This window comes from Scylla paramamosain, chromosome 29, assembly GCF_035594125.1.
Source record: "Scylla paramamosain isolate STU-SP2022 chromosome 29, ASM3559412v1, whole genome shotgun sequence".
In the NCBI taxonomy this organism is placed as follows: Eukaryota; Metazoa; Arthropoda; class Malacostraca; order Decapoda; family Portunidae; genus Scylla; species Scylla paramamosain.
The window spans coordinates 8,852,208-8,867,492 of record NC_087179.1 but is presented as its reverse complement, the minus strand read 5'-3'; the positions used below and the strand labels follow the sequence as shown (position 1 = coordinate 8,867,492).

Sequence of the window (15,285 nt, the reverse complement as noted above, 5' to 3'; positions counted from 1 at the left end):
GCTCTCACACAGGACCTATGGCCTCCCCGGCGGCGTTGGCGTGAGGACTTACTCCCGCAGCTACTGCGACTGCAACTTTTCCTGTGACTCAGCTTTTCTCCTCTTTCTCCTTCGTTTCTTACTTTTGCCTCTACCTTCACTACTACTCCACCTACTCTCACTTCTCCTTTCTCTACTACATGCCCAACTCCTTCTGTTCCTTCTCCTCACAGCAACACCAGAACAAGGGTCACCAAGCAAGAAAAACCCTGTGTCTTTGATACACTGAACGCGCCCACCAGATGCCGTAGCATTATTGTGCTTCAGCAAGGCACCGCCAGGCAACATACTTCCTGGCTGAACGAAACCCATTTCTGAGTCATAAAGCCAACTCTCTGGCCCTTCCACTACTTATCACTGGGAGGCTCACTGTTCCCCCTCAGCCGGGCCATCACTGCCCGCACCTCCACTCAACTTTGCCTGCTCCCGGCTATATGTTACATCCACAAAATAAACAAACTAAAAGTGCCACTTTCTCGGCAAAACAAGTGAGGTCCTGCCTGTTCTTACTCAAACAAAATTGTATTTATGGGATGTAACGCGGCCAAGCTCGTCCCTTCCTGTCAAACACAACGACAGTACTTCAATTGACTTCTCCCGCTGGCCCTTCTCCGACGTGGAGTCACCACGGCGAGATGATAGTTACCGCTTTCCAGGAAGCAATACATCCACTTCTGCACTTGGGGCGAAACTCCCGCACCTGGCTATTCCAACACAATAAACTCCACTTCAAAACCGAGCCTGGACAACGTGCAACTGAGCCAATTCAACAGGTCCCAGCGACGGCTTCTGAGTGCAATCCACTCTCCTCTAAACCGTCTCCTAGTCCTCTATCTACAGAAGGACGGCACCAATCATCACATACTGTACCACACGGGTCCAACACCTGACATTCACGAACTTGGCCACATGAAGCCCCTAGCAACACTGTGGGTGCGACAGACAACAGCTCAAAATCGGTAGTTTCTCTCAATACTGCCTCCCGACGTCGCCCTGTGATGCCATCATCATTCACAGCACTCTCATAACTCATCCAAGAAGAAGGAATTGGGCTTGCAATATCCTTTATCATTTCCGTGCAGGGGAAAACAGCACCAGCCATAACGCGGTGGAGAGGGGCCCCAGCCAAGAGGCATCAGGTTTGCCGACCTGAGCAGAGCAGCAACACGCAACAAACGTGGCCACACTAGGCCCTCAAAATCGCCGCAACCGCTTCCGAGTCGTCCTGACTCCAAACTGGCAAACAAATGGGCCTTCACATATTGACTACACCCGTGCCTCTAATTCGGATGGCACAACAAATTGGAGCATACTACTTCGGTCTTCTTCTCTCTGCCGGTTATTGAGGTTATTGTTATTCACTGCAAATTCCTCCTGACCCTTACTTACTAACCTCTCTTGCCATAGCAAGAAACGGCCCATCGCATACCTGAGGGACAGAACCCTCCTTGGGTGCTCTGGCAGCTGTATTATCAGCTAAAGAAAGAGATGGTCACTAGGTGGACTAACACCCACCGTGTCTGGTCCCGGCAGGTGAGTAGCCTGCTTCCTGTCTCCGCTACACTTCGCAAGGGAGTAAGTAAACTCCCACTTCCGCAACAGAGTTAGGAACTCCGCCCTCGGTAGTAACCCCTAACATACCAGATACACCAGACTGGGACTCAGACTATGTACCAAAGCCCATAGCCTCCAAACCAAGTGACACCTCTGCCTCAGCGCTACCTTCGAGGTGCTCAGCAAGTCTGCAGACAAACTATTCAAGCCCAACTTTCCGGCCTCGCCCTCGGCAATTCCCAACTAAGTCAAGAGGTTTCCGCGGTAGCTATGTCCTTTTATAGTCAATCTCAGTACCATGACTCAAAGACAAGCCCAACTCTGGCTCGCCCAAACTCTTGACAGCAGCGGGACAGGCCTGTGGGCCCGATACCTTAATTACTGCATCCATTTCCACTCTGCACACCCCTCGTTGTGGGCCTGCCTTCTTATAGTCGACCCCAGGAGTTACAGAGGGTTCCACACGCTTTGTTAATGAGCGAGTGATAACATTAACCAAGTCGGGAATCTCAGCAGCCTCCCCATAAGGGACGGTGTCCGCGGACGGTGGCTGCACCCAAATTCTCCCACCTGCCAAGTCATTCCTCAGAAAGAAATCTACACCCGACACTGGCAGGTCCTCCGCTAGTGCCACTTGCGCCTTCGCAGTCACTAGCGGGCACACAAGTTTCATATCCGCTGTGGTGAATCTCACGGCACAGCACAGCTTTATTGGAGACCACATGCCTCCCAGTAATACTTCTACAGAAAGACTGCTGGATTGCTGTATCACGGAATACAGTACCAGGGTATGCAAACCCTTGTAACAAAAATGGACAACACCAGTCAAAACCAGACCTCATGGGGGACAATGAGGTATGAACAGATGAGGAGGCCTGCTCTTCTCCCCTCGCAACCAAACATAGACCGGATATTATTACCTTCAACACCTCAGCGCCACCAAATTCTGGGATAGTTTATGAGCTGTGGCTGTCACAAGCTTGGGGCAATTAAGCTTGAGGTGTCCCATATTCCTACAATAATGACACATAGGTTGCATACTGAACGTGGGAGTGCTGTGCAATAGGCTCCCAGTCTCTATTTTGTGTGCATGATGGAGACTTATTATTACCAACAGAATTTGCCCTATTAAACCTATTTTCACCGTCACTCCTATAACGGGAATTTCCCGCCGGGCCGGCTCCACTCTCACTTACTCGCAAACCGTCACTCACCGTACAAAGACAACCGACTTTTCCAGCGAGACACGGAATGGTGGGCCACGACATGATCATCTACCCATATAGCTTCCTCCTTCAAAGTCTTAAACATCTTCTCCCAGAGTAGTGGCACAACTTCCTTCTCGGCTACATTAACAAATTACTCTTTCATTATCAACTCCTTTAGTTCATGATAGGAGGTGGCCTGCTCGCTAGCAATCAACTTTTCAAAAGTCTCCTCGAGGTAGCGAGCACACTCAAGGAAAGAATTGCCAGGCTTTTTCTTACCTCCCCGAAATTGTAGCCTATACTCCTCCAGCCCTAGCTTGTAGGCTCTCAGAATGTCAATCTTGAATTCATCATAATTCTCCAAATCATCTATTGACATCCTCTTATAAACTTCCAGCGCCTTGCCTTTCAGTATATAAGCAGCAAGGTCAAGCCAACGTTCTTGAGGCTCATCAAACTCTGCTGTCTTAAGCCTCCTAAACCACTCTGTTACCTTCCTTTCATCAGATTCTGGAATCAGCTTCAAGCTTCTCACCATCTGGCTCTCCAACCTATCCTCCACTACTTCTCTTCTTCGACTTCCATGAGGTGAATTAACTCTACTCGAGTCTGTTCTACTCAGCCTCTTCCCTCTCATACATTCTCGCCTTCTCCTCCGCCTGAAGTCTCTTGGCTTCCCTAGCCTCCTTAGTCTTTAGTCTCCTTGCCTCGGCTTCAGTTTCAAACTCAAAACTTATCTCTGCTTCCTCCAATTCAAGCCTCCTCAATTCTCACTCACTCTTAGCTTCGAGCTCGAGCCTCTTAGCCTCTCTTACCTCCTCCAGCTCCATTCTCCTCATGTCCAATTTAAACCACATCTCATCAGACATTACTTATATCTGAGAGACTCCCCTATACTATGAGTGGGGCTGACAGGACGACTCTGGACACTATTTGTAGGGCTGTGTGCCAGAACACCAAACTAGGCCAAATCTACACTGCTACTTCCAGCAGACGCAGGAGACTCAGGACGTGAGTCACCCCTGCTACCAGCTTCTCTTTCCATAGTCTAGACTGGGTACAAACGCACACATAAACAAATAAAATAAATAATAAACTGTCTCTTCCCAAAGTGACTGAGAACTTCGACCTTTATTCTAGCAAGGTCGCCAATTCTGTTACAACCAGACCCAGCCCCTCTCACAGCTGTTACTACTTTGGGTTAGCTTCTCAAGGCTACTAACCCTTTCAGCCTAGTGCGGACCGCAAACAGCAAGAATCCAGGCTGGTTGCAAACAGCTATAATGCCACAAAGGTCGCCACCCTGTTTCATCCAGCCACAAGGAAGAAGATATACAACGCCAACTTCTCAATCAAGCCGAGAAAAGACTGACCCAGACACGTGCTGTGGAGGTACAGACAGTAAAGACGCCTTAAGTATAAGGGTTATAATACACTGTGGGCTACCTCCCACAGTCGGCCATCTACTGCTTTACAGAATATTATAACGTTCTCCAGTCTCCCTTAAAACTGGAGAGCCTGGAGAGAGAGATGGTTGATTATAGACTGCTATGCAACGAGTCCTCTGGCCAGAACAAAACTTTGACGAGACAAAAGGCCAGTTGTATTTAACACACACACATGACAGGACAACAGGAGAGTGGAAAGGACATCTATACTAAAAAACAACTATACTAAGCTTTCATGATTGGCGGCAACCAGGTGCAACAGATTCGTCTTTCTCCTGGTCGCTTCTATTCTTCTTTCTTTCTGTATCTATTCTCTCACTTTCTCTCTCTGTTCTGGCCACTGAGCTGCTTTATGTAACTATATATATATATATATATATATATATATATATATATATATATATATATATATATATATATATATATATATATATATATATATATATATATATATATATATATTCTCCTGGTCGCTTCTATTCTTCTTTCTTTCTGTATCTATTCTCTCACTTTCTCTCCCTGTTCTGGCCACTGAGCTGCTCTACATAACAATATATATATATATATATATATATATATATATATATATATATATATATATATATATATATATATATATATATATATATATATATATATATATATATATATATAATGTGTGTCCGTGTGATTCACCTACGTTCGTCTGCTGACCACCCAGCCAGCCGTTCCCTTATGGAAAGAACTCAGAGCTCATAGTGACCGATCTTTGGGTAGGACCGAGATCACTCACACACCACACACCTGGACAATGAGATCACAACCCTTCGGGTTACATCCTGGACCTACTTGCTGCTAGGTGAACAGGGGCTACACATTAAGAGGCTGACCCATTTGCCTCGCCTCGCCCGGGAGCGAATTTTTTTTTCCCAAACGATTTGGAGTGTGGGAGCGGGGCTTAAATGATGCGTGGTGGAGAGAAAACGAATTTTATGGTTAACTTAATGATAATGTGTTATTAACAATCACACACGCTCTCTCTCTCTCTCTCTTCTCTCTCTCTCTCTCTCTCTCTCTCTCTCTCTCTCTCTCTCTCTCTCTCTCTCTCTCTCTCTCTCTCTCTCTCTCTCTCTCCTCTCTCTCTCTTCTCTCTCTCTCTCTCTCGCTCTCTCTCTCTCTCTCTCTCTCTCTCTCTCTCTCTCTCTCTCTCTCTCTCTCTCTCACACACACACACACACACACACACACACACACACACACACACACACACACACACACACACACCACACACACACACACACACACACACACACACACACACACACACACACACACACACACACACACACACACACACACACACCTCTCTCTCTCTCCTCTCCTCTCTCTCCTCTCTCTCCTCTCTCTCTCCTCTCTCTCTCTCTCTCTCCTCTCTCTCCTCTCCTCTCTCCTCTCTCTCTCTCTCTCCTCACACACACACACACACACACACACCACACACACACACACACACACACACACACACACACACACACACACACACACACCTCTCTCTCTCTCTCTCCTCTCTCTCCTCTCTCTCCTCTCTCTCTCTCTCTCCCTCTCTCTCCTCTCTCTCTCTCTCTCCTCTCTCTCTCTCTCTCTCTCTCTCTCTCTCCTCTCTCTCTCTCATACACATACACACACACACGTATTTTATGAACAGTCTTGATCTTGATCTTGATCTTGTTGGTACAGGTGGCACAGGATCACTCCTGAGCCAGGCCTTTGGATCGGCAACTCCTGTAGAAGGGAAAAAAAAAGAGAAACGAACAGCATCCTCTATCCTAATTGTTCATACACCTGGCACGCCACATTCTCTCCAGAAACTCTTTCACCACCTCAATCATCCTTTCATTCGCCTCTCTACACAGTCCCAGCAACAACACCATCCATTCCTTTCCTGTCTTCTCCATTCTTTCATTCCTATCATGCCCTAACTCAGTCAGTATCACTTGCATCATCTCATTCCTGTCTCTGGCATACTTCACACACTCCAGCACCACATGTTCCACCGTCTCATCCTTTCCCATGTCACACATCTGGCACACTTTGCTGCGGGAGTCAGACCACCTGTAACTACTTGCATTCACATCCATACACTGTGCCCTCGCTCGGAAGAGAAGATCACCGCCCAGGCTTCCATCATACCACCTTTCATACCTCGGGGCCTCTTTCTCCTTGTACCATTCCAGGGTCTTCTTTCTTTCCATTTCATTCTTCCATTCATTCAGTCCCACACATTTCACTTCTTTGTCTATCTCATTCTTCCATTTTCTCACATCCCATTCGGCTCCCACTCTGCCTCCTCTTGTTACCACCCATTCACGCTCATTTTGATTCCTCCCAGCCATTCTTATCGCCCACACAACTTGCAATCCATTCCTGTCTGTCATTCTCATGCATCTCTTTCTCCATTTGCTTCCACTTTCATTCCACAGGTACACCTTCCTTGCTATTCTTGCATCATCCATTCTCTCAAGCCTAATCTTGTACCTAAGTGTGGCTTCTGTGAGTCTTTCTCTAAAGGTGCTCCATCCCATGTCACCTCTCAAGGCTTCAACTGCTGTGCACCTCGGTGCACTCAGTGCCATCCTTGCTACTCTATTCTGGCCCACTTCTAACTTATCAATTTCACTTTCATTCCATGCAATCACATCCATACCATACATTACACATGGCACAGCCACACTCTTCCACACTTCTCTCAACACATCATACTTACTTGCTCTCATCCTTGCCGCGCTTCCCAATCGACCTACCCACTGGTTTACCATACTTATCTTTTCATTCTTTGCCTTTGCACACCCACTAGGACTCATCCACATCCCTAAGTACTTGTATTCTTGCACCTGTCTCAACTCATTCTCTCCAAGTCTCCATACCACATTACTTTCATCCTCTGACCTATTCACAATCATTACTTTGCTTTTCTCACTGCTAAACCTTACTCCAAAGTCTTTACCATAGCCATCCACTACATCCAACAAACTTTGAAGCTTATCTGCCTATTCACTCATAACAACTACGTCATCTGCATAAAGGAGCACACATACTTTATCATTCCCCACACTCCTCATCAGAGGAGGAGGCAGTAGACACCTGCCGAAACGATAATTACTCCCAGTGAGGTCTAAAGCACTGTTCAGGGGGTGCTGTGAACTTATCATTAAACCCAGCTGTGACCTCACTGAACGTTTCCCTTTGTGTCTCACAACACAAGGGGGCAGTCACAGCCTGCCCTCTAAAGACAACTCTCTTCCTCCACACAAAACTACAAGCACCTAATAACACACACACCCTTCACTCAAAAATTTTAAAATCATCATGGCGACTCCTACACCAGCCTCGGAGTCCCCATCTGGGGAGGGGACCATAAATGTCACCAGGTCGGACTGCCTTTTTGTCGACGACCCTAAGTGTCTTGACACCTGCCTCAACTTTTTCTTCATTAACTTCTGCAACATTCGCGGTCTAAGATCTAATTTTCAATCTGTAGAACACCACCTCTCCTCTTCTAAACCTCATCTTCTTTTCCTCACTGAAACTCAGGTGTCTGAGGCAACTGACAGTAGCCCCTTTTCTGTTTCCTCCTACTTTCTCTATCCTCATTTTCGATCCAAAGCTGGATGCTGCGTTTATGTGCGCAATGACTTAACCTGCTCTCGTGCCCACGCTCTTGAATCTTCCGAGTTTTCCACCATCTGGCTACGACTACAGAGTCACTCTCATACTAAATTTATCTGTGCTGTATACCTCTCTCCTAACTCCTCTGACTATAAGAAATTCTTTGACTACTTAACTTCCAAAGTGGAGCACATTCTGACCCTCTTCCCTTTTGCAGAGATCTCCATTCTTGGAGATTTCGATGTTCACCACCAGCTTTGGCTTTCCTCTCCCTTCACTGACCATCCTGGTGAACTAGCCTACAACTTTGCTATCCTCCATGACCTAGAGCAATTGGTGCAACACCCTACTCGCATTCCTGACCGTCTTGGAGATACGCCCAACATTCTTGACCTTTTCCTGACCTCTAATCCTTCTGCTTATGCTGTCACCCTTTCTTCTCCGTTGGGCTCCTCCGATCACAATCTCACATCTTTATCTTGTTCTATCACTCCAATCCCTCCTCAGGATCCCCCTAAGCGAAGGTGCCTCTGGCGTTTTGCCTCTGCCAGTTGGGGGGACCTGAGGAGGTATTTTGCTGATTTTCCTTGGAATGACTACTGCTTCCGTGTCAGAGACCCGTCTTTGTGTGCTGAGCGCATAACAGAGGTGATAGTGTCTGGCATGGAGGCGTACATTCCTCACTCTTTTTCTCGTCCTAAACCTTCTAAACCTTGATTTAACACAGCTTGTTCTCATGCTATACATGATAGAGAGGTGGCCCACAAAAGGTACTTAAGCCTTCCATCACCAGAATCTCATGCACTTTATATTTCTGCCCGGAACCATGCCAAGTCTGTTCTCCAACTAGCCAAAAACTCCTTCATTAACAGAAAATGTCAAAACCTTTCAAGATCTAACTCCCCTCGTGATTTCTGGCATCTAGCCAAAAATATCTCCAATAACTTTGCTTGTTCTTCTTTCCCTCCTCTACTTCAACCAGATGGCACCACTGTTATCACATCTATTTCTAAAGCTGAACTCTTTGCTCAGACCTTTGCTCAAAACTCTACCTTGGACGATTCTGGGCTTGTTCCTCCCTCTCCTCCATCCTCTGACTACTTCATGCCACGTATTAAAATTCTTCGCAATGATGTTTTCCATGCCCTCGCTGGCCTAAACCCTCGGAAGGCTTATGGACCTGATGGGGTCCCTCCTATTGTACTCCGAAACTGTGCCTCCGTGCTTGCACCTTGCCTAGTCAAACTCTTTCAGCTCTGTCTGTCAACATCTACCTTTCCTTCTTGCTGGAAGTTTGCCTACATTCAACCTGTTCCTAAAAAAGGTGACCGTTCTAATCCCTCAAACTACCGTCCTATTGCTTTAATTTCCTGCCTATCTAAAGTTTTTGAGTCTATGCTCAACAGGAAGATTCTTAAACATCTATCACTTCACAACCTTCTATCTGATCGCCAGTATGGGTTCCGTCAAGGCCGCTCTACTGGTGATCTTCTGGCTTTCCTTACTGAGTCTTGGTCATCCTCTTTTAGAGATTTTGGTGAAACTTTTGCTGTTGCCTTGGACATATCACAAGCATTTGATAGAGTCTGGCACAAAGCTTTGATTTCCAAACTACCCTCCTACGGTTTCTATCCTTCTCTCTGTAACTTCATCTCAAGTTTCCTTTCTGACCGTTCTATTGCTGCTGTGGTAGACGGTCACTGTTCTTCTCCTAAATCTATTAACAGTGGTGTTCCTCAGGGTTCTGTCCTGTCACCAACTCTCTTCTTATTATTCATTAATGATCTTCTAAACCAAACTTCTTGTCCTATCCACTCCTACGCTGATGATACCACCCTGCACTTTTCCACGTCTTTTCATAGACGTCCAACCCTTCAGGAGGTAAACATAGCACGCAGGGAAGCCACAGAACGCCTGACTTCTGATCTTTCTAAAATTTCAGATTGGGGCAGAGCAAACTTGGTATTGTTCAATGCCTCAAAAACTCAATTCCTCCATCTATCAACTCGACACAACCTTCCAGACAACTATCCCCTCTTCTTCAATGACACTCAACTGTCCCCCTCTTCTACACTGAACATCCTCAGTCTGTCCTTTACTTATAATCTGAACTGGAAACTTCACATCTCATCTCTAACTAAAACAGCTTCTATGAAGTTAGGTGTTCTGAGACGTCTCCGCCAGTTTTTCTCACCCCCCCAGCTACTTACTCTGTACAAGGGCCTTATCCGTCCATGTATGGAGTATGCTTCACATGTCTGGGGGGGTTCTACTCATACTGCTCTTCTAGACAGGGTGGAATCAAAAGCTTTTCGTCTCATCAACTCCTCTCCTCTAACTGACTGTCTTCAGCCTCTCTCTCACCGCCGCAATGTTGCATATCTAGCTGTCTTCTACCACTATTTTCATGCTAACTGCTCTTCTGATCTTGCTAACTGCATGCCTCCCCTCCTTCCGCGGCCTCGCTGCACAAGACTTTCTTCTTTCTCTCACCCCTATTCTGTCCACCTCTCTAATGCAAGAGTTAACCAGTATTCTCAATCATTCATCCCTTTCTCTGGTAAACTCTGGAACTCCCTGCCTGCTTCTGTATTTCCACCTTCCTATGACTTGAATTCCTTCAAGAGGGAGGTTTCAAGACACTTATCCACCTATTTTTGACCACTGCCTTGACCTTTTTACGGGACTGGCATTTCAGTGGGCATTTTTTTTTATTGATTTTTGTTGCCCTTGGCCAGTGTCCTTCTTACATAAAAAAAAAAAAAAAAACTTACCCCTACATTCATTCTTCTCATCCTGGCTGCTGGCTCCTCTGTATACAGGCTAAAAAGGGTTGGAGACAATATACAGCCCTGCCTAACTCCTCTCTCACTCTTCACCCAGTCTGTTTCTATGTCTCCTAGTCTGTATCTAGCTCTTGTGTCCACATACATACTTTGCACTATGTTAACTATCTTTGCACTCAATCCAATCTTTTCTAAGACTCTACCTAGCATTTCTCTGTTCACTCTATCATAAGCTTTCTCTATATCCAGAAAACCTAGGTACAATTTACCCCATCCTTCTTTTTCTTCTCAATCATTTCATTCACCACAAACATATTGTCCTCAGCTCTCCTATCCCTACGAAAACCATTCTGTTCTTCACCCAGCAATCCAGCTCTCTCTGTCCATTTACACAGTCTCTCATTCAACACTGCACTGAAAACTTTACCTATTGTATTCACTAATGCAATTGGCCTGTAGTTCTTCAGCTCATTCTTACTCTTAAATCCCCCCTAATGCAACAGACACACTCGGCTCTTATTCCACTTTCTTGGCACTCTCTCTTCATCCCACACTCGGTTGAATAACTCAGTCATTCTGTCTATCACTACCTCCCCATCATTCTTGTAGAACTCATAGGGTATAATAATCTGGACCTGCTGCCTTGTCATTCTTCTGCCTTCTCACACACCTCTCCACTTCATCCCTACTGATTCTTTCATCCAGTTCCTCTGCATTCTTCCTTTCCAGTGTTACACATCCTTCTCTCACACTAAACATCTCACCTATCCCACCTACTTCTTCCCAGAACCCTTTGATTGCCTCCCTGATTCCATCCTTCTCTGTTATAACTACACCCTCCACTTTTAGACTCTCCACACCAACACTGCCTAACATATTCTCACCTCTTATGAACTTGTACCATTCACGGCCACCTTCCATACCTTTCTCCCTTGAAGATTGAATCACACTCCTTTCACTCTTCACTTTAGCATTCATTATCATTCGTCTTGTCAACCACTGCTGCTTCACATACGCTGCCCATGCATTCTGATACTCATTCTCTGCCTCATCGCTTTCATGCCTCTTTTTCTTCAGCCATCTACACTGTCTACTCATTCTCTTTCGTTCCTTCCTAGCCGCTCTGATTTCATCATTCCACCATGGTTTACATACATTCTTTCTTCTACCTACTCTCACAAACTCTATCTGGTTCTCAGCAGCACCCCTCACGTCCTCAACCAGTTTCTCATTCAGATGCTCCATGTTATGCACACTTTCGTCGTCCCAGCTTCTCTCACTCAGATCAACCTGAAAGTTCTCCCACCCTACATCTCTCAGTCTCCACTTCTTTTTCTTACTTGCCACTTTCACTTCATTCCCACCCTGCATCAAGCATTCCACAACCAGCATGTTGTGATCAGACACAATATCAACCAAACCATCCTCATCTATCCACATACGCGACACAATTTCACGCATTCTTCCATTCACCAACACGTAGTCAATTGCCGATTCCTGCTCTCTTGCACTCCACGTCACACCCCCCTCAGCCAAAGTAACATTCAGATTTTCCAGCTCCAGTTCATCAACAAACTCTCCAAGCATTTCACCATTCCTGTTCACCTGTTCCCCCAGTATTCCCACATGTGCATTCATGTCACCCATAACTATCACTCTCTCCTCTCCATGCTCTCTCACAATCTCTAATACAATTGGCCTGTAGTTCTTCAGCTCATTCTTACTCTTAAATCCCCCCTGATGCAACAGACACACTCGGCTCTCATTCCACTTTCTTGGCACTCTTTCTTCATCCCACACTCGGTTGAATAACTCAGTCATTCTGTCTATCACTACCTCCCCACCATTCTTGTAGAACTCATGGAGTATATCATCTGGACCTGCTGCCTTGCCATTCTTCCGCCTTCTCACACACCTCTCCACTTCATCCCTACTGATTCTTTCATCCAGTTCATCTGTATTCTTCCTTTCCAGTGTTACACATCCTTCTCTCACACTAAACATCTCACCTACCCCACCTACTTCTTCCCAGAACCCTTTGATTGCCTCCCTGATTCCGTCCTTCTCTGTTATAACTACATCCTCCACTTTTAGACTCTCCACACCAACACTGCCTGACATATTCTCACCTCTCATGAACTTGTATCATTCACGGCCACCTTCCATACCTTTCTCCCTTAAAGATTGAATCACACTCTTTTCACTCTTCACTTTAGCATTCATTATCATTCGTCTTGTCAAACAATATAATATTATCTATATAATTCAGCCATGCATATTCAATACACTATCTATAAGATGAACATCAGTATTATCACCGTTACTTTTACCACCACAATCACACCCACCGCCACCACCACCCACAACACTCCCCACCAAAACCACCACTCACTACGCTGCACCACCACCACGACACCACCACCACCACCACCACACTGCACCCACTACACCACCACCACCCGCCATACTGCAGCACCATACCACCACCTCCCACTACACCGCACCAACACACCACCACCACCACCACCACCACCCACCACAATGTACCACCATCACACACACACACACACACACACACCGTCTCATCCATGATTACCATTATGCTTACCACTTGGAATATTTATTTTGACCAATTCCTTCATTGTTTGTAACACACTGACTTAGAGAGTGAGGAGCTTTTCTTGGTTTCTTTTTCGGCATCAGAGAGAGGGAGAGTGTGATTGTTAATAAAAGATTATCATTAAGTTAACCATAAAATTCGTTTTCTCTACACACGCATCACTTAAGCCCCGCCCCCACACTCCAAATCGTTTGGGAAAAAAATTTCGCCGCCAGGGATTCGAACCCAGGCCTTCTTGGTTGTGAGCTGAGCGTGCTGACCACTACACTACGCTGTGTGTGTGTGTGTGTGTGTGTGTGTGTATGTGTGTGTTTAATTGATTTTCTCTTTAAAAAATATATATATAAAAAATTAAAATGCCACCATGGCTTTTGATCTAATTGTTCAACTGAAACTGGCGTGTTACACTTTATTAGTGATGTTTATAAATTCTCAGAGGATAAACTGCAAGTCACTTGCTTTTTTTTTCTTGTTTTATGTAAGAGGGCCACCGGCCAAGGAATAAAAAAAAAAAAAAAGCTCACTGAGGCGTCAGTCCCGAAACAGAAGTCAGAAATTATTATCAAATATTAAAGCATAAGTGTCTCAAAACCTTCCTCTTGAAAAGTTCAAGTCATGGGAAAGAGTTTGCTACACAAACTAGAACACATCGTGATTAGGGATATACCATTACGACTTTTCTGTAGTTACCTATCTGATAGACTGTAATTCGTGTTCTGTAATAATATAATACACAGTTATATTTATAAATATATATATATATATATATATATATATATATATATATATATATATATATATATATATATATATATATATATATATATATATATATATATATATATATATATATATATATATATATATATATATATATATATATATATATATATGTATATATATATATATATATATATATATATATATATATATATATATATATATATATATATATATATATATATATATATATATATATATATATATATATATATATATATATATACATATATAATGAATGTTTGTGATAAAACTAATTTCAGTATATATGGTCATATAATAATGATATTAATTCTCTCTATCTAAACATAAATGTAGAATTAAATTAGTGGATAAAACATTATGAACCAAATTCATACTTTCTCACAATTGATCTTAGAGAAACCATCCGCCTCCATTGCAGCTATAGGACGAGGTTAAGCACAATTTCCTTAATATTTAATAGGTAATTATTTTAATTGGAAAATACATATATAAGTATGTCAATAAAAATGTGAAAATGTGGAATCATGTACAGAATATGGAACAGTCTTACAAGAGTCATTAATTAGCAATATGTTAACTATGTCACCAGCGTTTAGCCCTTTGTACACCTGTCTGGGCAAGCACATGATCATCATTTATAAAGAAGTTTACCATAGCACATAATTAAATAGTCAAATGTGTTACCTACATTATGTATTTTATTTTATTTTTTTAATGCTAGGCTAAAATGATTCAGCAAGGTTATTTCATCCATGTACATATTGAAATTTTACTCAATATAAATATTATTTTCATTACTGTTGATGTATAAAAAGTTTAAAACTACAGCAGTAATGAAATATTCAAATAAGTTGATACACAGCCTGGACCGCACTGGTAGTAGTAATGTAGATTTGATTTGTCCACAGCTCAGAACGGAACAATGTGCAGGACCTAAATTGTTCCATGGCTCACTATTATATGAAAAGATATAGGTTAAAGCAAACAACTGTGTATCATTAAAAAAGTAAATAAAAGATAATGCATCATATCTTCGAAATCCTAAGTATTTACTCCATTAGATTTTTATGTAAGTGGGTACCTCTTGAGGCGAAAGTTAGAGAGGACCCTGTAAGTGGTATAGGGGATGTAATAGGGGTGGCGTAAGCAAAAATATGGGGGTAGGTAATCGGAATAGAATAAAAAATAGCGGATTTAAGTTCGGTAGACTTAGATTAAAA

General features: G+C 43.8%; 1 protein-coding gene across 1 annotated transcript in view; it reads left to right on the top strand.

Moving 5' to 3' along the window:
• LOC135115230 (metabotropic glutamate receptor 6-like) overlaps window positions 1–15,285 on the top strand; it is a 112,987-nt gene that overhangs the window by 61,690 nt on the left and 36,012 nt on the right.